We start from the raw sequence: 27655 nt of genomic DNA on the forward strand, positions 1-27655 counted from the left end.
CCCTCCCATGATCCTTATAACAGTCAGAGGAGCCAAGAGCCTAACCATCCATTAGCAGAAGAGTAGACAAAGAAACTGTACTGCATGTTCTCAGTAAGATGCTATCTGGCCTTGAAAATGAAAGAAAGGATCATTTTCAACAATGTGAATGAGTTTTCGGGACCTTTTGTTTGATGAAATAAGCCAGGCACAAAAGCAAAGGCAGCAATGTGCTTATTCCTTTGAGTGATCTGAGAGCGCGAATTCCGAGAATTAGCCTGTGGAATGAACACTACTAGATGCTTCAGGGTTGAGGACAGAAAGGAAGTAATGGAAAATCATTGTTCAAATAGTAAAAACGGTGACATGCACAAAAAAAAAAAAAAGCTCTGAGTTCAATTCTACAACAGGTGACCAGAATCAATAATTATGCATATTAAAAGTAAGAAACAGTGATTTAAAATTTTTTGAAGACATGATCTGATGAAGTGGTACCTGAAAAATATGTGTATGGGAAAGTAGCAGAAAAAGAGAATGTTGGCAATAAGAGGTTTTCTTCTTTCTTAAATCAAATAAATAAATTTATATTTTTGATTGATACATAATAATTATGCATATTTAATAAGTAGAGTGTGATGTTCTGATTCATGAATACACTGGGTAATGTTTTAATCAGAGTAATTAGCATATGCATTATTTGAAGCAATCATCATTTCTTTTTAAATATGTTTTTACTATTTTTAAAAAATGTTCATTTATACATACACAATATATTTTGATCATATTCAACCCCACTTCTCTCAAACTCCTCCCAGATTTACCCCTTACCTTAAGCCTGCTCCTTATTTTGTGTCCTTGCTCTTTCTGTTTTAAAATAATCTACTAATTGCAACTTGTGCTGTCCATATACTCATGGGCACAGGGCTCTTCGGTTGTGTAGGCTGACAGGTATTTAATGGTACTCACTTAGTTTGCACTTGAGTCCCTTTACAGAGTAAAGATAGAGCCAGCAAACAGCTCTTATTCTCTCCCCCTTAGGAGAAGATAGTACCTCCACTACCTTCTTCCAAGCCTTCCAACAGGGACATGTGATAACTCTAGTCAAGTATTCCACGAAGGTGACATTTTTCGCTCCCAGGTCACACATTTCATCATCTAATAAACAGATTTTTTGGCATAAGAAACACCAGACTTTCAGAAATGAGATAATCTGCCTACTTTATCTAGTGACTCAATAAATAGAGCCCCCCCCCCCCCATTCTCAAATACCCTTGATGAATAATTGATGGGGGATAAAATGTAACTCTTTCTGGTTTAAACCAAAGATATTCTAGGTACGATAACTTATTAAGTAACAAATGGTCCATGAGACAAGGTTAGAGGTAGGAATGGAGCCCATTCTTATGAGATTTCCTAACTGTCTAGACAAGAGTGTGCTGCTGGGAGTCAGCCACCAAATCCAACTGTATAAAGAAGCAGCAAAGTGCTCTTTACACTGGCAAATGCTCTTGGTGCATCTGTTGTGCTGGAGCCTCTCAGTAAAGAGCAACCCCCAAGAAACAATTGGGGTAGAGAAGAGAAGAATGTGACATGCTGTGGCCCCCAAGCAATGCCTCTGAATGCCCAGAACTGATAATATATTGAATGGAATTGTTGGTGACTCCTGGAAAACTTAAAATCCTCCAGGACTGAAGAGTTACCCTATATAGGTTCAGGAGGTGCTCAGCTAGAAAAATGCTTGCTATTAAAGTATAAGGACCTGAGTTCAGATCTCCATGACCTATATAAGAAGTCCAGGATGGTAGTACTCTCCTGTAATTCTAGCACAGGGGAGGCAGAGCCATGAGGAACTTGGAGATCACTCATTGGCAAGAGTAACAATTCCAAGTTTAGTTATAGAACGTATCTAGAAAATGATAAACAGTAAACGCTCATACTGACCTTTGTCCTACAGAGAGAGAGGGGAGAGAGAAGAGAGAGAGAGAGAGAGAGAGAGAGAGAGAGAGAGAGAGAGAGAGAGAGACAGAGACAGAAAGGAGGGGAGGGGGAAGGAGGGAAAAAAGCTATCATAGTTTGAATATTGTGTTTAATGTGATCACATTTGAAACTAATGGACAGGGATAGGGTAATTAGATTATGATATTGTTGTTATTTATTTGATAACAGTATGTACTCACTCAGAATAAAAAAAATTAAGGTTCTAATAGCCATTCTTAATCTCTTTTTGAGAGCACAACAACTTAATGTGCAGGGAGAAAAGGAAGTGAATTCTATCCTTGACCTGCAGGGCTAGCAGAAATTGGACATTTATTTTTTTTTTAATTCAGAAAAAAATGCAGATCTCAGAATGTACCCAGATCAGAAATGAGGAGTATGGAGATGCATCCGCAAGTAAAGTATAGGGCATACAATGGGGGGGGGGGGGGTGCTGAGCTGAAGTCCCAGAAGGCATGCAGCATATTCATTTGGTATATGAGAGGCAGAGACATGAGAACCCTGGAAATTTGAAGTCACACACACACACACACACACACACACACACACACACACACACCTGAGCACACCAAGAAACTGTCTCAAGTGAGAAAAAAAACCCAATACTACAGAAACTGGACTTTTTTTCTTTCTTCTACATTTGTGCACTCACAAGCCACATTCACGTCAACCATCAATGCCTTGCCTGCAATACACATCCACAAAATGAAGCAACTTTCAAATTCTTCAATTTAAACATTGCTTCATTTCATTTATTTCTTCTCAGAGCCCATCAATCCAAAATCTAGGAGCAGTCACATTTAATTTTGATCCACAACACTCCTGCTGGGAAGCCCAGCTGTAAGATTGCTATTCTGGCTATTAGATTTCTAAATGTTCTGTGGACTATTCTAGATCATGAAGAGAGCAGGTAACAGTGAGGACACAATCCTACTAATGAGGTGATATTTATAGGTTTTATTTTTATTACAACAGGCTAATTACGTACTTTGTAGATACAGCTCTTATCTAGCAGGGTGTAAGGCTATATTTAGTGACACAGATGACAGGCCAGCAAAGTTGCTTTTGGATGCAATCAAATGAAATTTAAATATTTTAAAAGTTTAAATACCCTCACCCCTTATTATTACCTATATTTATATGTGACCACTTCTTTTAAATTATGTACAACTGTGGAAATAACCTTTTCTGTAACCTCATATTTGATTATATTCCCAATTTGATATATTGGTTACATAGTCATTTATATTCTTTCTGTTTTTCTTGAATTTGCACAAAATGTTTCTTTTCTTGGTTGATACCTTAATTGGGAAATGAGGAAGCCTGGAGGCTTGAGAGATGGTTCAATGCTTGAAAGTGTTTACTGCTCTTCTAGAGTTTGATTTCTAAAAAAATTTTTTTTTGCCTGTAACTGACTCTTATTCTATGGATCCAACGCCTTCTTCTGGGCTTTGAGGGTAATTGCACACATGTGATACACACACACACACACATATCTGAAAATACGAAGGAATGAAGGAATCCGAACCAATTATTGGGAGTCTTTAGGTTTCCTTGTTTATTTTCTGTAACACTGTCATACTGCATGGAATTAAAGACCCTGAGTGAGCTGGAGACGTTTCTTAAGATGTCTGTTCACATAACATGTAATTTGGAAGCTGGTGATCAAGATCTATCTACACAGCAGGAGTTCCTGTTCAAGATTATTCAAACATTGGTTCTTATGCTGCAAGCATCTACTATGAGACAATGACAGAAAGATAAAGAATCTACAAGATGTTAAATAATTGGAATCCTGAGTTTTTTTTTTGTAACAAGTTGAGTACTTCCTTCATTCTACTAAAGACAAAGATTTGGGAATGCCTATTGTCAGGAATATAGTTCAGCTTCTCTCTAAATATACCATCTTATTTGCAATTCACAAGCAATCTTGATATTGCAGGCTTGATCTATCCCAAGTCATCCACTAACAACTAGAAACTTGAAGAGGTGGTAAGCAAAGTCATTCAAATAATTAGTCAGTCTCCACATCCCAAATGGGAAGATTACTAGTTAATATTTCTCTTCACCCCACAGAGACACTAAAGAAGGAGAGGTGAGTCTGCTGTGACCATCTGTAGTTACCCTTTATTCAAAAAATTAGAAGAAGATAGGAGGAGAAAAAAACTCATGGGTAAAGGGTTTGCCTTGTGAGGATGAGGATCTGAGTTTGATTTTTTGCATCCATGCAACAAAAGCCAAGGATAGTGGACCATTTTGATTCCAGCACAACAGAGGCAGGGATGAGAGGATGCCTGGGACTCATTGAATGATGAGCCTACCCTTTGTGGTAAGGTATATCCAGCCTAGTGAGAGATAATGCCTCAAAAATATAAAATGGTAAATAGTACCTGAAGATTAATATTTGGCCTTATTTTCTGGTATCCACATGCATCTATACATATAAATACATTCTACCCCTCCCCACATACACAAAGAAATTGGAATATGAGCATATACTTTTCTGTGTGTCCTGTGTTTGGAGGGTACTATGTGGAAAATAGATGTACAAAGTTCATTCTTTCTAGAAACACAGCACCTACTAACTGCCTCTTTGTTTATGTGAATAAAACATATGCACAATCTCTAGTATGGTGGATCTTCATATGTCTGTTTCTGCCTTCCTCTGTAGACTCTCGTTCTCATTGTTTAATGGCCATCTCCTACCCTAATTTTGATGTTGCTGGCATGTTAGGTGCCTGTTTGATTTTCTCTGAGGTGTGTCTGCATCCAGAATGCTGACTGAAACAAGTATGCAAAAAATCAGTGTTCTCACACAAAAAAATAATTTTCTCAGAACTCCCACAAATAATTTACATTGCCCTTGATAATTGAATTTTTTTTCCCTATATACTGATACTAACTGTTCTTAACTACTGTCATCATTTTTCTGTGAATGGCTATCTTCTGGGCTTAGTTTTCTATTTCCACATTAGGGATATTTCTCTCCCAGTTAATCACAAGTTCAAGGTTTTGTCCAGCTTTCTTATGGCAGCAATCCCATTGAAATGTTCATAGCCAGCTATCATACGGCTCGGATCTTGTTCTCACACCATTTATGCATTGTGTTCTCAAGGAATAAACAAGCAAAACACCCAGAACTCATTTTCTTCAAAGCTTACTGGAGGAAAGTGTGTCAAATTGAGCTGTGCGGAATGACAGAGGCTCATAGTCAAGGTTCCGCTTTCCCTCCTCAAAATGCGCGACTATCATCTGCCCCATTCAAATTATATTAAATGCAGAACGATTCAAATATTGCCAGCTGCCAATTTAAATTTCAAATGGAAACCTGCTCATTTGCTGACTCTTCACTCCTTCTTCTCCCCCCTTCCCACACTTCTCTTTCCAATTTATTTTAAAGCTACTTGATAGGTATTTCTCTTGAGAGAAACCACTCTAAGCAAAGCAGTGCCTTTGAGTCAAAAACTGCTTTGAGATTTCTCCCTGGGCAACAACAACATCTTCTGCTTGCCTGCCACTGGTTATAGACAAAACATAGATAATATCAGATTTTATTATAAATATGAGGCCCCAGTTCTCTAATAGAATTGCTCAGAAGGGAGTGATGGTGATTCTTTTATTTCTTTGGGGGAAAGAGAAAGAGTGAATGCCTGGCTAAAGTTCAAAGGAGAATCTATATGGACTGATGAAGAGAGACTTAGCATAAAGGGTTATTGGTTGTGGTTATGTCTAGCCTAATTTGTGCACTTTGCTAGTTCCTTAAGGTGAGCAACTTGTGCCTTCAGAACCTGAATCTGGATGGGGTGACCCCGTGAGCAAGGCCAGCTCATTGTCTATTTCATTTTCTTGTGAAAATGTGGGCGATTTAGGCACCCATGCATATAGACATGGAGGCCAGAGGTTGACATTGGGTGTCTTACCCTATCATTCATTAGATTAGTCTTTGCAATCGGATCTCTCAGTGAACCTGAGACTCACCTATTTGTTTAAGTGGCTAGCCAGGAAACTTCAGGATTCTGCCTGTCTCTACCCCTAGCATGAAGGTTACAGATCCATGCCACTGTTTGGCTTTTGTGTGGACGGTAGGAACTCAGATTCAGGTGGCCATGCCTGTGTGGCAAGCATTTACCCACTGAGTCATGGCTCCAGCCTTTGCTTCCAATTCAGTTTTGTACTAAGACTGAGAAAATAGTCTCTACATGATATGTGGATTTGTTATACACAGCCAGAGGAGAGGTTGATTTTAGAAAGAATGTAGTTGATATCGATACAGGCTGACCTTCAGAGAAGATAAATGAGAGCTAAGATCCTAACTTCTCAACTTCGTATGGCATTTATTCCTTAATACAAACTTCACCATGTCGTTTATAACATATAGAGATGAACAGAAGCAAGTCCTAAGTTCTAGGGAGACAGATTTTCACAGAAAGAGCACGCCCGTGCAGCCAGCACAAAAGAACAAGAGACAGGAGTTAGTGACCATTTTAGCAGTCTTGTGCAAATTCTTCCCCATGCAGTAAATGTCTTAAATGAACATCATCCCAGCCCCCACCATCCAATATTACACTTCAGCTTCATGCTTATTGACCTTAGTGTCAATGCAATTACAGTACATGTAGCATCTGGTAATGCACAGTCTTTATTCACAGCACAGGAATAAATGGGAATGGAAATGTTTCTTTTCTTATTTTATATGAGACATTGTGTGCCAGATCCCTTAATTACAAGCAGAGTCTGCCAGTCTCTTTTCTCTCCTTCTGTCTTCCTTCTTATCCTTCCTTCCTCCCTCCATTCCCTACTCTTTGCTCTTTCTTTCACTACTTGCCGGATTTTTAAAAAGTTGAATTTCTGAGACCTGAAAGGGTGGCTCAGTCATAAGTCATAAGGAGTACTGACTTACTCTTCAAGAGAACTTGGGTTTGATTCCCAGTACCCACATGTTGGCTCACAACCATTTGCAACCCCAGTTCCAGGGCATCTGACACCTTCTTCTGGAAAGGCATGTACAGACATAAAGGCAGATAGAACATCCACATCAGTCAATCAATCACTGATCAATCAATTAACAAGGCAAATAATTAAATATTTTTAAAATGTCAATTTGTGTTTTGGACATCAACTTCTCTGCTAGATGTACAGTTTATAGTTTTTCTCCTGTTTGGTAAGTCCTGTTCTCACTTTTCAATTTTATTCTTTTTATTCTTTATTGTATTCTTTTGTTTTTAAGAAATAATTATATGAAATTTAATTTGTCATTATTTACTTGGGTTGTCTATGGTTTCAGGATCCTCTCTGAAAGATTTTGACCATTCTAATGTATTGAAACATTTGCCGTGCTCGCTTCGGCAGCACATATACTAAAATTGGAACGATACAGAGAAAATTAGCATAGCCCCTGCACAAGGATGACACTCAAATTCATGAAGCGTCCCATATTTTTAGAAAGAGGAACACTCCTTTATTGTTGGTGGGGTTGCAAACTGGTACAACCACTCTGGAAGTCAGTCTGGCAGTTCCTCAGAAAATTGGACATAGCACTACCTGAGGACCCAGCTATACCACTCCTGAGCATATACCCAGAAAATGCCCCAACATATAACAAAGACATATGCTCTACCATGTTCATAGCAGCCTTATTTATAATAGCCAAAAGCTGGAAAGATCCCAGATGCCCTTCAACAGAGGAATGGATACAAAAAATGTGGTACATTTACACAATGGAATATTATGCAGCTATTAAAAATAATAAATTTGAGAAATTCTTAGGTAAATTTATGGAACTAGAAAATAACATCCTGAGTGAGGTAACCCAATCACAAAAGAATACACATGGTATTTACTCACTGATAAGCGGAGATTAGCCCAAAAGTTTGAAACAACAAAGATTCAACTACCAGATGACATGAAGCTCATGAAAAAGAAAGAACAAGTGAGGATGCCTAGGTCTTTCTTAGAAGGAGTAACTAAATACTCAAGGGAGCAAATATGGAGACAAAGTGTGGGACAGAATCTGAAGGAGAGGTTATATGGAGACCATTCCACCTGGGTATTCATTCCATGTGCTGTCACCAAAACTAGATGCTGATATGGATATCAGGAAGGGAAAGCTGACAGCAGCCTGATAAGGCTGTCTCCTTAGAGGTCCCTCAAAGTCTGACATACCCAGAGGCAGATACTCACAGCTAACCATTAATCTGATCAAAGGTTCCCAATGGAGAAGTTAGACAGTAAACTGAAGGAGCCTAAAGGGTTGGTGGCCTCATGAGGAGAGCAACAATACCAACCAGCCAGAGCTCCCCAGGGTCTAAACCAACAGCCTAGGAGCACATATGGAGAGCCACATGACTCCAGCTGTACATGTAGGGGAGGATGGCCTTGTTGGGCATAGGTGAGAGATGAGGTCAATAGTACCTTGAAGGCTGAGCACTGAGTGTGGGGGGGTAACCTGAGGGTGAGGAGGGGGATTGGGGTGTAGGTGGGTAAATACCCTCATAGAAGCAGGAGGAGGGAGTATGGGATAAGGGGTTCCTGGGAGTAATGGGATAAAATTTGAAATGTAAATATAATATCCAATAAAAGAGGGGAAAAAAAGAAAAGAAAAAAAAACAACATCCTTAATAAAATGTCACCCTCTTTAAAAAAAAAAAAAAACTATTTTGATACTAAAATTTGTTTTGAGAATTGAATATTGCAGAATGATCAGCCTTGGTGTATCTACTCAACAAGCAAGCTGGGCAGAGCTGCTCAAACCTCTGAGGTCCAGGAATTCCATCTGGAGGCAGTGAAGACACAGCATCAGAGGCTTATCAATTTGCTCTTCCCCCCACTCCTCTTCTAATATCTCAACGCCCATATTCAGCTTGAAGAAGCTAATGAAGAGTCAGTGCCCCTCTTCCCTGGGCTTGGGGACTAAGGTGGTAAATGTTGGGCTGTCTTTCTAGGGAAAAGTAGTGGTTTTGTGGGAATAGAAAGGATTAGCTAGGGTTTATTGCATAGCCATAACCTATTAGTAGAAATCTGTATAATTAGTATCAAGATGAAGATATAAATTCTTAAACGGCACCAATTTACTTTGATTACAAATTTTAAGGTTTTCATTGGTACCAGCTTCTTATTGATATAAGAGTGAGATGAATATTGTTACACTCATAGGCATTGTACCAGTATAACACACTTATGAATACAAGGCTTAGACCCAGTCCTTCTTTAACTTTTTTTAACTGATTTGAGATGGTCAGCCTGTGAGTTAAGGGACTATAGCAAATTCATGTGGAGTTTATTGTTAGGGTGTTTTCTATGTTTTATTTAGAAATAGCTGAGTGGAGTTAACAGGCAACAGTCCAGATTACCTTGCATGGATAGTTGGTTTTCAAAACATCAGAAATCCACAGAATTGACATGACAAACATTTCTGTATTAATGTTCATTTTGATTAGAGACCTGTCTGCTCCTGACAGCTTCATATATTGAATTATAAGAAGAAATTGAGCATCTTTGGAGTTACTCCAGTTGTGGTGAAACAGCCACTAGACAAGAAGTGCTTCTTTCCTTCTACAGACACATTACTGTCCAGAAAAGGACACACTTGCAGAATAGTCGACTGATTATATCTGCCTAGACAGAGTAATCAGTCCTTAATAATTCTGCATCACTAAGGTCTGTCAGATGATCCTGGGCCAGAAGGCGGAAGAACAGATGCTCCAACGTTTTGTAGTAGAGGGAGTGTCCAGGTGTTCAGAGGTCTCTATAAATTGGCTATGCTTTGTGCTTCCCACAATTATAGTTAACTCAGTCATTCTGGATTTCTGACAGGGTTGAAAACTTATAGCCTCATAGCCAATCCTGGCTATTTACCTTGAGAGAAAAGATTTGAGTAGATGGTTGTCAGCTGACATTCATCCTAAAGCCAGGTTTAGAACTAAATGTTTTAGTTAGGATAGACAACAGAGGTGCTGGTTAGTCAACAAAATGATGGACTGGGTATGAGGACTATCTTGTACCTCATGGGTACAAATTGGCATAATTATGCTCTAATTGTATTTTGAGAGAAAAGTTTCATTTTAACAGGAAGGGTGATATGTAGGAGGAGCTAAGATGGGAGGAGTACTGAGAGGAAGAGAAGAAGTAAGAAGAGGAGGAGAAGGAGAGGAGAAGCTAGGTGATGAAAGAGAGAAAGAGGAGGGAGACAGGGAGGCAGATGTTCATGAATCTCCACCAGTCCAAGATAGTTGATATATCTAGGTTGGGTAGTGGGTTACACCTCTGATTGAACAATACCAAACTTATAAAGCCTATATTAACATTTTAAAAAATGTATAAATGCAAAAAGGAAAAGGGGGCATGGGATAGGGATTTTCTAAGGGGGTGAATGGGGAAAGGGGATGGCATCTGAAGTGTAAATGAAATATCTAATAAAAAAAAAGAAAAGAAACATTTGCCTGTTTTTTTTTCTAGAAATGTAATATGCCTCATCTTAGATTCAAGTCTTTTAATCAAGGCTGAGTTGATATTCAATACTTATGAAGCAGTGAAAAGTACGTGGGCTCTTCTGCATTTGGATATGCAATCTCTCCAATAAGTCTCGCTGTTACCTGTATTTGTTTCATTTCTCATCACTGAGACACGATACCTGACAAAGTAGAACTTACAGAAGGAAGGCTAAAGTTTCGTCTCACAGTTGCAGTATATATTGCTTCATGGTTAGAGTGGCAAGGCAGCAGAAGGCTGGAGTAGCAGGTCACATTACACAGTCAGGCATCATAGAAATGGAAGCCTGTGTTTACCTCCCTTTCTCCTTTTTATTCAGCCCAGGATCCTGATAAGTGGAATGATGCTACCTATGTTTAGGGTTACCTTTTTTATCCCAATTAATTGGATTTAGAGATTCCCTTAGAGCCCCCAGAGTCTTGGGCATTAGGTGACTCTAGATTCTGCCAGCCTGACAATATTAAACCACAGTCTTTTCTCTAGTCTGTGTTTTAGGCACCTTAATAACCTCAGTGTCTGTGAATGTGGAGGCTTTACCTCCAAGCACCTTCATTTTTGTTTTGTTGTTGTTTTCCATCCCTTAGTCTGTCTTTTTTCATGTGAATACGATGCAGGTTGGATGACTGGACTTTTGTGCTATCACTTCAACTCAGTACAATTCTTCTTGCTTTGTGGTTTTTGTAAAGGATCATTTTGATTGTTGGGGGCTCTTTTTCTAACTCTATGCAAAATTTCTGATTTTTTTTCTAATTCTATGAAGAAAACCATTGATCTTTTGATGAAGATTGGGCTGAGACTGCCCATAGCTTTGGAGCAATACAGACACTTTAGCAGCTGTGACTTCTAGCCTGTGGCCATGCAATGCCTTTGTAGTCTTTGCATCTTATATCTTACAGTTCTCAAGGTAGTGTGTCTTCATGTCCTCTGTTTAAGCTATCCCAAAGCATGCTCTATAGATGCTCTAAATAAGCTTTGATAGATGCATTTTGTCCTTTGGATTCCAATCTGCTCCTCTGTTTTTCTATTTGTTGCTCTGTCTATTTCTGATAATAATTCTCTGGCACAGGTATATTTTTTTTAATGTTCTAATATTTCTTAATCTGGTTGGCCAACGTTAAGGAAAACAAAACAGCCTGAGAGGTCACAATATTTCAGAAAGCCAATTGAACCAGACTAACCCCAAAGTACAAGTACAAACCCTAAATTATGGCAATGCAGCCAGACCCTCACAAAATAATTAGGGCTAATTGGAGCCTTGCCACTAAACATTGGAAAACAAATTCATATTCTGCTTGTTTGTGTGCAAGTCCCTTAGAGCTTCTATTACAGAAGCAGCAGAGTTTTGAAACCTTGGTTTTAACTAATGCAGAGAGTCAAAATTACCTAAGAGACTCGAGAAGCCCTTGAATGTTTTAAACATAAAAGCCAATTTATTATTCTTTGGAAATGTTGAGCTTATAAACTGACCTTGACTCGCCTTTGTTTCTCATTATTTTTAAAATCCATATACGTGAAGCATTAGTTATGTCGCTCTTTAAATCGAAATCTATGATACAGCTAAAGCTCTGGGTGTCTCGACCTCCACAGCAGCTTCTAGCCAAGGGGAGGGGGCACTGATTTTCAGAAGGTGACTTTCTAGAGAAACTGGTTCATAGCTGAAATATTTAAATTGGTATTGCTTTTAGCTGGCTAAGTGTCCTAACTCAATGCAGGTTCATCAAATTTCTGTGTTAAAATAGTCATGGGGAAATCTTCTACACCAGAAACAGTTACTCATGCTTATGAGCTGATACATTTCTCCTCTTTGCACGGAGCAAGAGTCTCACAAGATGGTACTGTGATGGTTAACCTTGGTTGCCAGCTTGACTGGACTTGTAATTAACTAAGAGACATCCCTAAATGAGTCTCAAAATATTTCAGGGAAATATTAGCTGAGGAGAGAAGACCCCCCCTGCCAAAGAAAGTAACAGTTTACAGCAATGGTTCATTGCAAAGAAATAAAAGGGGAAAGCTTTTTTTTTTTTTTTTTTTTTTTTTTTTTTTTTTTTTTTTTGGCCTGTCTGCCTTTCCTGCCTGCTGGTGAATGTGTCTGCCATGCTGCATCTGACATTCATTGCTGACATCAGAAGCCAGCATCTCCATCCTTCCAATCTGGGCCAATGAGTAGCTGCTCTTTAGGAATCTCCCAAACCTTCCTTGCCACATTCAGAATGCCAAGACATCTAACCTCATATCCTAAGAAACCACTTCAGTGGTTCTCAACCTGTGGTTTGAGACCCCTTTAGGGAGTCACAAATCAGATCTCTTTTATATCAGATATTTACAAAATGACTTGTAACAGTAGCAAAATTACAATTATGAAGTCCCAACAAAATGTTTATGTGTGGGCATAGTCCCCACATGAGGAACTATATTAAAGGGTACAGCATTAGGAAGGTTGAGAACCACTGATCAACTTGACCTCAGCATCTCTAACATGCAAATAGAACCATTGGACTCTCCAACCTAAATTACATAAACCAACCTAATAAATCCCTTGTGCAATCTATATTCATTTCAGCCATTCTGTTTGATTAGAGAGCACAGAGTAATTCAGCATATATACAAAAATATCTATTGTAGGCCTAGAATAGTATGTTTACAAGTATAGAATAGTGATGAATGCAGAGAGGAAAATTCTCAATTAAGAGTGCATGTAGTTTTTTCATACCACAGACTACTTGATACAGACTTCCTTATTCAGAACAAGAAGAAGCTCTGTGTTTTAGCAGCTCCACTTCTTTTATTAATATTATAAATATTGGGACAAGTTCTGCCACATAAATGTAAAGTTTTGTAATCCAGGACTTGCCATGTAAAATGTAGGTAACCAAGAGGTATATAATCTGCTCTGATAATACCAGAGGACCAAAGACAGACTAAAACACAATTCCAGGTTATTTCTCCTGGGTTCCGGATGGTCTGCAGTTACCATCTCAGGTAGAAACTCTGACTCAGATGTGTCCTTGGACTGAAGAAAACTGCAGGCGTGCATGAGATAAATTCCTTCCTTGGAAGAAATGTCCTCTAGATCAAAATGAGGCCACCAAGTCAAGGAAGTGAAAAAAAAAAAGTTGTAAATATAGGGGTAAAGACTCAGGTCAATCACTGCTTCCAATGATGTCTTTAATAACAAATAACATATAAACAGCAGTAGAAAAAATAAAAAAGGTTTATTCCTTAAGTGAGCCAGAGTCCTGTGACTCTCTATCATCCCCCTAACCAGGTCCCCATCTTGTCCATGGCTCCACTGGTCATGGCAGTAATGACAGGTGTCTCCAGTGAAAAATGAGAGTTGTATACCCTTCTTTGGTTGTCATTAATCCTTCTTATAATTTCCAGGGCAAACAATGTTTAATGGTAACTGAACATTGTAACTTGAGGCTGGAGGGAGGGCTTGTCTGTTAAGATCACCTGCTGCTATTCTTGCTGATGGCCAGAGTTTGGGTCCCAGTGCTTGCTAAACTGCTTGTAACTCTAGTTCCTGAGAATTAGACTCCCTTTTCTGATGTGAATGGACACTGCGGTCAAGTGACAAAACACACACATAATAGTAATAAATAATTTTTCATAAACACCTATCATTTTGATTTGAAACTAAGATTATATTCATAAACAGAACCCAGAAAGTCATTATTTGGCCTATGGATCCTCTAATGTGCTCACCTGGTTCCTCCCTGCAGTGACACAGAATTATTAGGAAGAGGATATAGTGCCCTAAATCATGAACTTTTGTCTGATAATAATGAATACAGAAGAAAATAGAATACCCTCTGTTGACAAAGATCCTCTGGCCTTTTACTTGGGTTCCACACCATTTTCAAATCATTTTTAGAAATATCTAGAAAGCTAAAGTGCAAAAGTCTTTTTTTTTTTTTTTTTTTTTTTTTTTTTTACCTAAACTCCACAGACATCTCTTCTACTCACTGGGCTCCCTTGTCAAATCAGAAAATTATTTTTGGATCAAGGTAGAAATAAACAAGCATGAACAATGGGACATAATACTCTCACCTTTTCTGAACCTGAACTTCCTATGAAATCTGTAGGAGAACAAATATGAACCTTCACCTCTTCTTTCATTAAAGCCAGATGTTGGTTGCTCCTGTTCAAAGCCATGCCTATGGCAGAAGCAAGGAAAACCCAGAGCATTATGTACTGATGAAGGCTCAGGGGGAACAAAAGTTACAGACAAACAGAGGCTAGAAACACTAGTGATGTATAAGTTAGAGAAAGCTTTGGATGAAAGTTACATCCTCTAGTAAGACTGAAAAGTAACATATCACATGAAAGCTCAGAGTTAGAAAGATTGCAGTGGTTTAAGGTCAATAGAAGCACATCTATATGCATCTCTCTCTCTCTTTCTCTCTCACTTTATATATATGTATATATATATATATATATATATATATATATATATATGTCTCTCTCTCTCTCTCTCTCTCTCTCTCTCTCTCTCTCTCTCTCTCTCTGTGTGTGTGTGTGTGTGTGTGTGTGTGTGTGTGTGTGTGTGTAAATGTGAGATGGCTCAGTTGCTAAAAGTGCTTGAACAATACTGGCAACCAGATTTCAATGTTCAGACCCATATGTTAGAGAGAGTTGTCTGCTGGCACTGTGGCATGCACACATACTAACCCCCAACAACCTCATGCGACATAGTTTTTTATCATCAAATGATTTTGAAATATGTTTTGCCTAAAGGATAGTAGAATGAGCAATGTCAGAATTAAACAAAATAATGCGCTATGTATTTGCTTTCAACTTACTACAGGCTGACCGCACCCCTACAAAGCACTAAACAGCAGTAACAAACCCATCTCCTCAGATTCATAGACTCTGACCTTTGTAAATGAGCAGTAAGAAATGCTGTAAGGAATTGTTCCCATGCTCTGGTTGTGTGAACCTACATCAATGCAATCTATACCTACATCAGTTAAAAAGGTATTTTAGGATTGTTTTAATAAAGTTGATAATGTGATTTGTAATCTATAAAGTTCCAAAGAAGGTAATATGAGCCCAAGACATTCAGCATATTAACTCAAACATAGTTTGGGATCTTTTGTTTTTGCTGAGAGGTTTTCTCTTTTGAATATTATGTATCTGCAGTAGTCAGAAGGTTGTGAGAGACAAAATGGGGAATTGATCTGTCGTTGTTCCTTAAGTAAGTATATAAACACACACATTATAGCTTTAGCGGTGGTTTATAATATGTCTCATGAGATCCAGTAGATGGTTAAAGTCATGAATGTGATTCTTTACAGTGAGATGCTGAGAAGTACAGTCATCTATTTTCACTACTATAATAATCTACCCAGAATTATTTACTTTATGAAGAAAAGATATATATTCAGCTTGCAGTTTTGGGGGCTAAAAATCCAAGATTTGAGGGCATGAGCTAGCTCAGAGTAGACAGTAATGAAAAGGGAGCTCATTGTGAAAACTTTAAGTTTTGACATTTGCTACAGGGAAATGAATGATAGACTTAAAAGGGATTACTAGACTTGGCATGGAAGTCAGAAGCCAGGACGAGAGGCAAAGGTACTTGTACTTGGGTATGAGACAGAAAACCAGACCTGATAAGAAACAGATAAGTTCTGGGACACAAGGCCAATATCAAAAGGCTGGTTGGCTAGCTTCCATGAGACCCCTAGTGAAAGCATGTCCCATTTCAAGAAAGAGTTCCCGATCATCCCACATGACATTTCCCAGATAGATATTCAGTGATCCTGTCTTGTACTCTATGCTCTACTGACCTCACAGTGCTTCCAGGCACATGATAGCAGTGATCTCAGAACATCCAACTTACTTGTGCCTCCTAAAAGCTCCATGTTACCTTCTTCCCACTATCCTGGGGATGAAGCTTTCAGTAGAAGCTTGTGGGTCAAACTAAAATGCAACCTGGTTTAACATCCACCAGAATTAGGAATATGTTTCTCAAAGTCCTTTCTCTGCATGGTTACTGCGAATGCATGTAATTCTTGCAACAGTCAGTTGTGACAGCACTGTATAAAATGATATGTCCCAAAGTACATTAGAGAAAAGTACTCCAGTAGTTTTGGAGACACTAGTTATGTAGGCACCTTGTATCATCCCCAGATATCTGAACTTTCACTTAGGAAGTTTCTAGACAACCAGAAAGAAAATAGATGCTTATTTGAAAGCACACTATGTCCATTAGCTGTTGAGACACATTAAGCTGATCATAGAGGAGATGGGAGAAACCTTCTGGTGCTATCTATACATTTCTAGATACTAGTCACGGGTAATGTTTGCAAGCAAGTCGAGGGCAAAAGACTCATGTTGATAGGCTAACTCTTCATGACATTTCTACCATTTTCTACTTTAGGAGACTTCTGCTTTCATGTATAAATGAGAAATCCTATAAAGAAATCTGGTAGAATTTTAATCAAACGAATCCTGCTTCTCTTCAAAGCAGGCATACTTCAGAAAGACAGATAATTAATGCAGTAAAGTAATAATTGCAACCTCCTCATTTTCTCCAGTCATGACCTATCCCAGGCCTTTGTGTAGTGTCTTGTCAAAAGTGTAAATGGTGCCCTTGGCCAGTACTTTCAATCCCTGATGTAGCATTCTAAAGATCAGATCAAGTTATGTTCACTTATGACATTCTTTTGTTAATAATAGTTCCTCTTTCACAGTTTATGATCAAAATTATAAACCAAGAAGAAAGGCAAAAAGGCCAAAAAATAAGTTAACTTAAAACTATCAATTACTAACATGGGTGTCACATGACAATCCAAAAACGTACCAAAATGCTATCAAATGCATTTGAATTTAATATCTAGAGAACTATTGTAGACTACCAAGAGTTTTATCATTTTATCATAGAAATAGTTTTGCAACCTTCAAGATATTCTTTTTACCTTTGTAATTTACCACTAAATACATTCGTCTATCCAAACAAATGCCATATAAATGTTTTAAATTATCATCCACTAAAATATTCTCTATCCATTTCTACTCACTACTACTTTATTCACTGCTGTGGAACCTTAAGTGTGACTGAAGGGATGGATCAATGTGGAAAGCTCTTGCAAGAAAGTTTGAAGATCTAAATTTGAAATGTTTAAGTAAACCTAGATGCCAGACTTGGTAGCATATGTCTATAATCACACTAAGCACCAAAGACAGAAGAATTCCTAGAAGTTTACAGTCTTGCCTGTCTGCAGAACACAGTGAGAAAAAGGTATTGTGTTTCAGCCAAGATGGAAGAAGAGGACTGAAACCTACACAAGTCCTCTGACCTCTGCATGTACTCAGTGGTACATACACATGTTTCTGCAACTCTCTCCTGCTTCCCATCATCCCTCCCTCTCTGCCTCTGTCTCTGTCTCTGTCTCTGTCTGTCTCTTTGTCTCTGTCTCTGTCTCTGTCTCTCTCTGTCTCTGTCTCTCTCTCTCTCACACACACACACACATACACACACACACACACACGCCTCACACTAAACTACCTATTTCTTAGTTGTTTAACATTTAGTCACCTACTTTTCCTCAAATATGAGTACTGATAACATTTAGGAGAGGTAGACACTTGGATCTTCTGTTTTCTTGCATAAAATAAGGAAAAGAATCTTCAACTATTTGCTTAGAAATAAAAATTTTAAAAATGCCCAACAATATTTGTAGGTGCCAAGCTCACTTTCTCTTTGTTAGTTTGCCCAGACCCTACCCCTCCTTTGTGATAAGAGCAGCATTTGGTAAATTAAGATTAACAGAGTTCTTTACACACCCACTCATTTCGGCAGGTGTCTGGAGACTGCTTCAACTGAACTGAAATTTTCTTTCCTAGAGGGATCTCATTAGAACAACATTTTCAAGTCTGAGGAAGCTCCTGAAACTTATGAAATGTAGGAAGCTCTCCTTAAGTTTGTATAAGCAGTAACAGTTGGTGGGAGAGGAGACACACTTATCAGCATAGTGGCCTAGGCATGATGCTTGGAACTCCAGGAATGCAGCTGTCATGAGCAGTCACTCATACTGCTAGGGCTTTTCAGTGCTGCCGCCTTCCTGTCACCCACACTTTTGGAAGTGATCCCCATCAAACTGCTTCACTAAGCTGGGTTTGGGTGGAACCACTCCTTTGGTCAACTATTGGTACGTTATCTAGTTTGAACAGTCAGTCATTTGTTCACCTCTTCCCACAAGAAGTCAGACAATAAGAGTATGCAGCCAGCTAATTTGATCGAAGCCATTGATAGAAATGGCGTGCCTCCACAGCCTGTGACTAGAACACAATATTGATTAATTTCTCCACTGTCTTTTAGATTTATTCCTTGTCCTGCATTCTCTATTCAGAGTTGGAAGAGCCCCAAAGAGTTGGGTCACATGTACAAAATGGCTTTGGTGTTTAGCATGAGCCCACAAAAGAGCTCTGATTTCTTTGATGTCAGGACGAGCTGCTCTGCTGTTCTAGGAATGGTATTTTTGTGCCTCTACTTTGCAAACTCCACTCTTCATTTAAAAATTCCCTTTTCTACTTTTGTATATTCTACACTCATGCTTACATCTTTTGTCTGTAACTTTCAATCACTACTATTGTGAGGGGAGAATCAGCAAGTCCTTTGTGCTGTAGAAATTAATACTCATAAAGTTATATAAAGAGGAAAAGAGCCTCATCGGATCTATAGTTTTGTCTGATAAATATATGTTACAGTAAATTACCTAATTAAACAAGCATAACATGAAAATTAGATGTTTGTTTCTATGCATCTTTGAAGCAGTAACCACATTCCTTTCTGTGGTATTTATTATTCCTTCAATTTGCAAAAGCTGAATCATCAGGAATTCCACTCCGTGGCTTTAATTGCAAGCATATCCGCTAACTGCTGATGTGGATATTCTATTGCTGAGCTTTTAAAAAGAGGCAACTTCTTTTCATTTTTTTTCATAATTATAGTGGCTTTATGTGGTCAATACCACACCCTAATCAGCACATCACTGTTCTCTGATGTGCAGTTTCTAATTTTTTTAATGATTCTAAACCTTTTTAATTTAAGTGTATGCATATGTATGTGTGCTTCTGTTCATATATACATGAGTGCAGAAGCCACAGCATGTGGAAGATCTCCATACTGATGGAGGAACAGTTATGAGTCACCTGATATGGGTGCTGGGACTTGAACTCAAGTCCTTTGAAAGAGCAGCCAGCATTCTTAGCTATAGAGGCATTTCTCTATCTTTTGTACAATTTATCTTTATAGTATAATTGGAAAAAAAGACAAGAATGACTATAGTCCTATCAGTGTAAATAAAAAAGCTCAAGTGGATTGTCTAGGTAGCAAGCACCAGACCCCATGTATGCTACAAGGCATATATTGTTCCATTTATTGATGTCAAGGGTGTCCTATAGGGAGAGGGGTGTGGCTCCACTGGTAAAGTATTTGCCTTGTATACATGCTGCTCTGATTTCTATTCCAAGCACTGCATAAATCACTTATAATCGGAAGAGGTCATTATATCCTCTGGAATTTGAGTCAAAGAAAACCATGTGAGCCACACGGCATTGAAGTTGGGAAGTGAAGTGTGAGCTGCTGGAGGAGCAGCAAGTGCTCTTATCTACTGAACAATCATTCTGGTCTCTAATCTAATGGATCGTGAGCCTGATGCCTGTGTATCTTGATCAGAAGATTCATTTCTTAAGAAGGCCCTGGGGGGGTCCTTCAGAGGAAGTCTTGAGATAGGCTGGTTGATCTCAGGCATGCTCACATGGGTGCTGATTTTTCAAAGGTAAAATGGTGAGTCTCCTCTGACACCAGTGGCTTATCTAACTGTCTGCTGGGCCACCTGATGAATGCACTTTCTTAGCATCAAGGACAATCCTGCTCAGAAAGCTTAGCTTATGGAACACGGTACTCAAGCACATAGCAGTCTCTGCAGTGGGACTGTGACATGAAAAAATACAGAGGATGTCTGGGGCCATGATATCATGGGAAGTATTTTGTCCTCTTAATTCTTAAGTTAAGGCCATTTAGGTAAATTTTTTATCTACAAGGATATTCAAAACCAAATAAGTGATATGTAGTATTGATGAGGAACTAAGAAACCACATATATAAATAAGTTTATATTATTTATAATCTGGAAATATATGTTACATATGTTAGAGATTTTCTGGCTAGAAACTCAGAGTGTGGCAAAGTTTGTAAACTACCTGCTATCTGAGCATGATGTCTATGCTTGATCCTAGAACACACCAACATTTTAAGTATGGCACATGGTTATCATCTCAGTGCTAAGTATGAGAAAACTAGGATCTCTAGGGCTTGTTCCTTGGCCGTTATTCTAAGTGAGCTCTAGTTTTAGGGAAAGACACTCTCTCAAAAAAGCAGGTAAAAAGTGACAGAAGAAAAGAACCAAATGCCAGCTTCTGGCCAAACACACACAGCACACAGACACACACACACAAATACACATTCACATACACACACACATTCACACAATGCATTCAAACACACTAATACACATTCAAATACACACAAACATACACAGACATACTCATACACACAAACACATACACTCAAACATACACAAACACTCACACACACATACTCTTTCACTCACAAACACTCATACACACATATTCTTTCACTCACAAACACTCACACACACACGCACTCACAAGAGCCATGAAGGCTGTTTGCTTACTACTGAGAATTTATTTCAAAGAAATCATTAGGTAACATTGCTTCATGACATTTTGGTAAAGAATGAATAAAGAAATTATTAGATAAATGTGCAAATATATCTATTTTATATAAACATAAGGATGTGTGATGCCATTTCTGAATACATTAATAGTTAAAAGCAAAAGGAACATTTAATGGAATTATATATGTTATTACTTTGAAATGTGTGAAATAACAAAAGATTTTTATTGTATGTGGTTTAAAAATAGTCCCTTTTATTTGTACAGTTCAATCTGATAATTATGGAACAAGAAAATAATGGAAATCAGTATAATATCAGCATACTGCTAAAATGTAATTTTGTACACATTTATGAACATTAGAAACACATTAAGAAGACTTTTCACCTTATGTTAATAATGCCTATTCCTGTGTTAAACTTATATTTCCTTTTTCTAATTTAATAATTTTCCTTCAATAAACATGAGAAAATATGTCATTTTAAAAATGAATAAATACAAAGGCCAAATAACCAATGTACATTCTTAAAAATTTTAAACTCATTTCCAGAAAGCCAAAGTTAAGGTACCATGTAGTAGTTTGGTTTTTTTTTTTTTTGCTGATTATGACCTGATAATACATGTTATTAGAAAAAGTCATTTCCAGTTATTGTATCAGAATTCAGTAATTAATTTTTCAATAAAGAAAATGAAACCTATTAAAAGCAAAAATGTGAAATAAATTAGCTTTATATCATGCACTCAATTAAACTATCATAGAAAGAAGGTAATGAATTAAGATAATTCAAGTGTAGGAATAAACCTTTACAAAGCAGATTTTTAACACTCTTTAAAATTTATTAAAATACTCCAAAAGATTACTGCGAAACCACAGACACCTCAGCCTTAGTGCAGCATGCATGTTAAGTTGTAGGGAGCGTTTCCTCTCTCAAAACCTTACAGGCAGGCATACATGCATAGTCACTAAAATACACAAAGAATGGGCTGATAACTGGCTACACGGCTGTAAGAGTAGCAAGACAGAGCCAGGTGTGGTGGTGCATGCCTAAAATCCAAGCTCTGGGTAGGCTAAGACAGAAGTCCAAGTCAGCCTGGGCTATGTATTGTTGTCCCTTGTCACAAAGATAAGTGTGGCATGTTATCTACCATATGCAGATTCTCATAGGTGAAAAGTCATAAAAGAAAAATGGGGTCTAGCGCTGGGAAGACAGCTCAGCCGGCAAAAGTACCAAGTCTTGAACCCGACTACTTCAGTTTAATCTCTGGGACCCACACTGTGAAAGCAAAGAGCCAATGCTCATGATTTGTCTCTGACCGCAAGTTACACACACACACACACACACACACACACACACACACACACACACACACACATACATGCATGCATGCAAATACACAGAACGAGAGAGATGACAAGTGCACATGTGTATGTGTACAAACATAAAAATAAAAGTATGATTAATTAAAAAAGAATATGAAAAAATGAGACTACCAGAGACGTGATGGGGCTAAGGGAAAATGAGAACTGGTAACAGTGGAGGGGTGTCTACAAGCACACCATGAACATTCATGAAAAAGATGCAATAAAAGCCCTTAGTGCAGCCCTTGTGTGTTCTCTGCCTGACCTTTTACACTAAATTACTGGGACCCAGATCAGAGTTTAAAGCTGAAGGGTATCACGTTAGAAATAAACTTCTATCAAGACATTCCTCTGCTTAAAAATAGCCCCCCCTTTTTTTTACTTTTGTTCTTTTACAAATTCTCAATCATGTTCTAAAATAATTCGATGGGGAATCTGGAGGATATAAAGTGTGTGTGTATTGTGTATATTTGGACATGATATTACACTGTAATATTGCCACCGTTCTTTACAGAAGATGCTCTGGCTTGGTTTCAGCATGTTTTCTCATCTGGGAAGACACCTTTCACCTGCCCCCCCCCCCCCAAAGCCACTGAAGCAGAGCAGAGTTTCTGAATTAGTTATCCTCCTACCCTAGAAGGCAAAGGAGGTATTTTTAGGAGTCCTTGGAAACATGCGCCTGCGCCCTTCTAAGCCAGAATGCTTCTCCAAGCACAAGCTCGACAATTATTGGGCAAATACAAACAAAGGAGGACTTTTCAAACATTGTCACCTCCTGAAGAGCACATGTTCCTTTTCAGAAGATTTATTTAATATTTAATCATGTGTATGCATGTGGGTTTGTGCATGTGAGTGCAGGTGAGTGTAGAGACCAGATCAGATCCCCTGGGGTTGGTATTAAACATAATGGTGAACCATCCATGTCCTCCGTGTGAGAAGCAAGCACTCTAAACTGCAGAGTCATCTCTAAGCCCCAGAACAAGGACTATATTAGCGCTTCTCCTCTTGACTACCTAACCTGCACTGTGTCTCTATGAGGACATGTGCTGTGGTAAAGAAAAGGAAAAGAGCAACTCATGGAGAAGCTCTTTCTGCAGAGAGAAGCTGTGTGGTCTCCAGGCATGGGAGAGAAGGAGGGGTGTAGTAAATGAAACCCACAGTGGGGATCTGTGGCTGAAACAAACTATCATATTAAAAGCATTCTTACTGTACTCCAGTCTAGGAAAAACAGTGGAGTTACCTCCTTCCACCTTTTCATTGATTCCAAAAGGTAGAATTTAGACTATTAACTAAAAGCATGTTTTCTTTATAGTTTAAAGCCTTAATTATAGGTCTGTATAAAAAAAGTAGTCTTTACACCTAATATTAGTAAAGTAAAATCCGTCTTGAGTTTCAAGCAAGCTACGCATATCACTTGCCAAGCGTTCATTCTGCCCATCACTGCATTCTAAGACCTCTAAAACCAATTCTCAGCTAAGCTCACAGAAAACGTGTGTGTGTGTGTGTGTGTGTGTGTGTGTGTGTTTGCATGTATGTAATGATATAGGTATGTATAAAGGCCAGAGAACAAACTTGTATACTGTTCCTCAGACACAGTCTTATAATTAATTAATAGAGTCAGGGTGTCTCACTGCTCTGACATAACCAACTAGGCTAGATTGGTGGGTCAGTGAGACCTTGGGACCCTCCTTTCTTTGCTAGTATTACAATCATTGCCACCATGCTTGAGTATTCTGGGTTTTTTTTTTTCTTTGATAGTATTGTTGGTTTTGTTTGTTTGTTTGCTTGTTTTTAAACATGCTTTCTGGAGATCTAATCCAGGTCTTCAACACTTGAAAAGTACACACTGTACTGACTAAGCCATCCCCCCAGTTCTGCAGTGAGCACTTTTGGGGACACATGTTGGAATTTGGAAGCACAAAAGCTCCTAACTAGGGAGCTGTGTTTTAGATTATCTCTGTGGTCCATAGCACAAAGATGGTATCTAAAAATCCATCCTCACATGGTTGCCCTCTGAACCCCAGGAAAGAGGTCTTCCCTATGCTGGAACTCAGAAGCACAGAAACAAACAAGGACAAGGCATAGATGCTGACCCTGGCTTCTCTGAAGACAGAAGGATGCCCACTGAAATGAGAGTAGGGGCTGAGAAGTCTTCACCTCAGAAGTGGACAAAACAGACAAAGCTTATCTAATTGTATAGCCTCTGCCATATGAACAACTCATTCTCTACTTGGGTTAACCTTATGAATATCACAATACATGAAAGGGTGATTGGAGAAAGGGAAGAAGGGTGAGTAAACAATCCACTTGTTTACAGCCTTTAACATCCTGTAACCAAGGTGGCTGCAGGGATAACTTGCCAGTAAACACTATTTGGGAAAGACGTGAATCCTATAAAGGTATCAGTGAATCTTTAGACCAAAACCTAAGAAGATGTAGAATACAACTGAAGATTCAGGCTAGTTGAGAAATTGAGGATACAGATTTAATATCCACCTGCCTGGGGAAGTGGAGGATAAACACATCTTCACCTAAGATTCCTCTCTTATAAATTAGGACTCATGATAGAGCCTGTTTCCTACTGAGATTGTTAAAGACTAAATACAGCCATGTCAGCACTGTGCTCAGGATGCTACAAGCAACAAGGGTTATGCAATGTTGATTAACATAAGAAACAAACTGAGCTGAAAAGATGGCTCATCACTTCAGAGTATTTATGTTCTTACAGTAGTCTCAAGACCAGTTCCCATCTCTCTTATCTGGTGTCTCATAAAGCCTGAAATAAGCAGCTGTAGGCAATCTGAAACCCTCATCAGACAGGCAAACACACACACACATACACACACACACACACACACACATGAACACACACAAAAACAACTAAATAAAAATAAATCTTTAAAGTCTATTAACAAACCAGCAGTGAAGCTAACTCTACCTTCCCCAGATAATACCAGATGATCACAACTGGAAAGTACAGAGATACCAAAAAGCAGATACATAAACTACAACAAGGCTGATAGCCGCAAAGCTGGTTTTTCTGCTGACCCATATCTGGAGGACAGGGAATCGTAAAAAGAGTAATTCCTTCTTAGTGTTCACGTCTCATTGGCATGTCAATATAATCTCTGGCTTAGTAAGAAAACAACCAGAAACACCCTCTTTTGAAAATTTCCCCCAAAATATGAGATGTTTATGAGATGTTCTGTGAGGATGTTCAATGAGGAGAAGGGAAGGTCCCTGTGGGAATATCTTTTTGGAAGACAACACATGACGAGAAACTGCTCTTAATAATTATTACCAGGGGTGTTTTCTAATAGCGGTTTCTCTGTCTCTGAGCAGCCACCTATGTGATTATTGATTCGGAGAGAAAAGTTCTGACCTCTTTCATGAATGAAGATGCTAAGAATTCTGCCGGTATGGATAGCTTCTTTGAATCATTAGTACACACATGGTACTTACTATGTACCCATGATACTTACTATGTACACACATGGTACTTACTAAATATTCCCATGATACTTACTATGAGTATGATAGTAAATATCAGTCATTTAATAGGAGAAATTTTATAAAGATCTCTGGTCATATCATCACATGAAGAGAGGTGTGGATGTTTTGAAATCACTGGCCTGGAACGTAAATGTAAGAAGAAATGTGAAAGGCTGTAGATATGCCTCAGTGTGGAAAGTACCTGCCTTGCAAGTATGAGGACTTGAATTCACATCCCAGAACCCACATAGCAGCTGGCCATGATGGTACACAAGTCCAAATTCAGTTCTTAGAGGTAGAGACAGGAGGATGCTAGGATAAGGTCATTGGCTAGCCCATCTATGAAATCAGTGAGCATCAGCTTCAGTGAGCAACCCTGTTTCAAAACCTAAAGTGAAGAAGGATGGAAGATGACACCAGATGTCAACCCCATACCCATGCACATACACATACACCCTCCTAACACACTCACACACAAACATACAGTCACATGGGCATGCATACTAGTGTGCACATACAAAGAGGGAGAGGGAGAAAAGGAGGGAGAGAGAGAGGGAGGGAGAGAAGGAGGGAGGGAGGGAGGGAATAAGAGAGGGAGGGAGGGAGGCAGGGAGAAGACTATGATTTTAGTTTTCTTTGTTCTGACCAAGGGCATTAATGATAAGTGCTGTGTCCATGGGGTGACCTGAGTGGTCTGCACAGTCCCCGGGACTTGAATTTCATCCACAGAATAACAAAAACACAGGAAAAAGCCACAGTACTGCTACATTATCAAGTTAGTCATCACTGCAGGGGGCTCCTGTTCCCAGTGTGACTTCTGATAACCCCAGTGTAATGCATCTTAGACTTTCCATCAGCTACAGACACCTACTGATATAGGAGTAATCACGGGTTTTACTCTCTGTACCTGTAGGTGGTCCAGGTTGAAGTGCAGGTCAGTTCATGGGGGTGAGCAAAAATAAATTCTTAGAGAGCACAAAGGGGGAACTTAAGGAGCCACTGCCAGGTTGCACTTGAAGGTGACAGGTAAAAGTCAAAAAACCGAATCACTTCATTCGAGGCAAGAGAATTCATTAGGATGGGAAGATTTTTAAGTTCTATAAAAGAAGAATGCAAAGTATAGACTGGGGAGATGGCCCAGAGAGAAAGGCATTTGCTGCATAAGAGTAAAGACCTGAGTTTGAGGCCCCAGAATGCTATGTGTGTGGTAGATTATATCTCTAAACACAGAGCTCTTAAGGCGAGATGAGGAGCAGAAACTAGAGAATCTCTGGAAGGTCAAGGACCAGTTAGCCTAGTGTGTGCACCAGAGAAGAGGAAACTCGAGAGACCCTGCTTCAGCAAGGCAGAGAGTAGGATGCACACCTGAGGTTATCTACTGACCTCCACACACATGGAATAGTACATGTGTGCCTATGCATACACACACACACACACACACACACACACACACACACACACACACCTGTGTACATACCAAAACAAAGAAAAGAAAGAAATTACAGCCACATACATGTTGTTTACTTAAGTGTTCATTTGTATTTTATATCTTATGAACCAGAAAATTATACTTTTGTTTTTTTTTAAGATTATAACTTAATTACATTTCTCTTCCCTCCATATACTCCCTGATGTCCTT

At 38.8% G+C, this 27655-nt stretch overlaps 1 protein-coding gene and 1 non-coding gene across 2 annotated transcripts in view; one reads left to right on the forward strand and one right to left on the reverse strand.

Moving 5' to 3' along the window:
- Dpp10 (dipeptidyl peptidase like 10) overlaps positions 1-27655 on the reverse strand; it is a 1470448-nt gene that overhangs the window by 1041506 nt on the left and 401287 nt on the right. The window lies entirely within an intron of this gene.
- Positions 7308-7414, forward strand: LOC117716694 (U6 spliceosomal RNA). The gene has a single exon (XR_004607792.1). It is a non-coding gene; the product is annotated as a U6 spliceosomal RNA (small nuclear RNA).

The sequence above is a fragment of the Arvicanthis niloticus genome, chromosome 10 (genome assembly GCF_011762505.2).
Source record: "Arvicanthis niloticus isolate mArvNil1 chromosome 10, mArvNil1.pat.X, whole genome shotgun sequence".
In the NCBI taxonomy this organism is placed as follows: Eukaryota; Metazoa; Chordata; class Mammalia; order Rodentia; family Muridae; genus Arvicanthis; species Arvicanthis niloticus.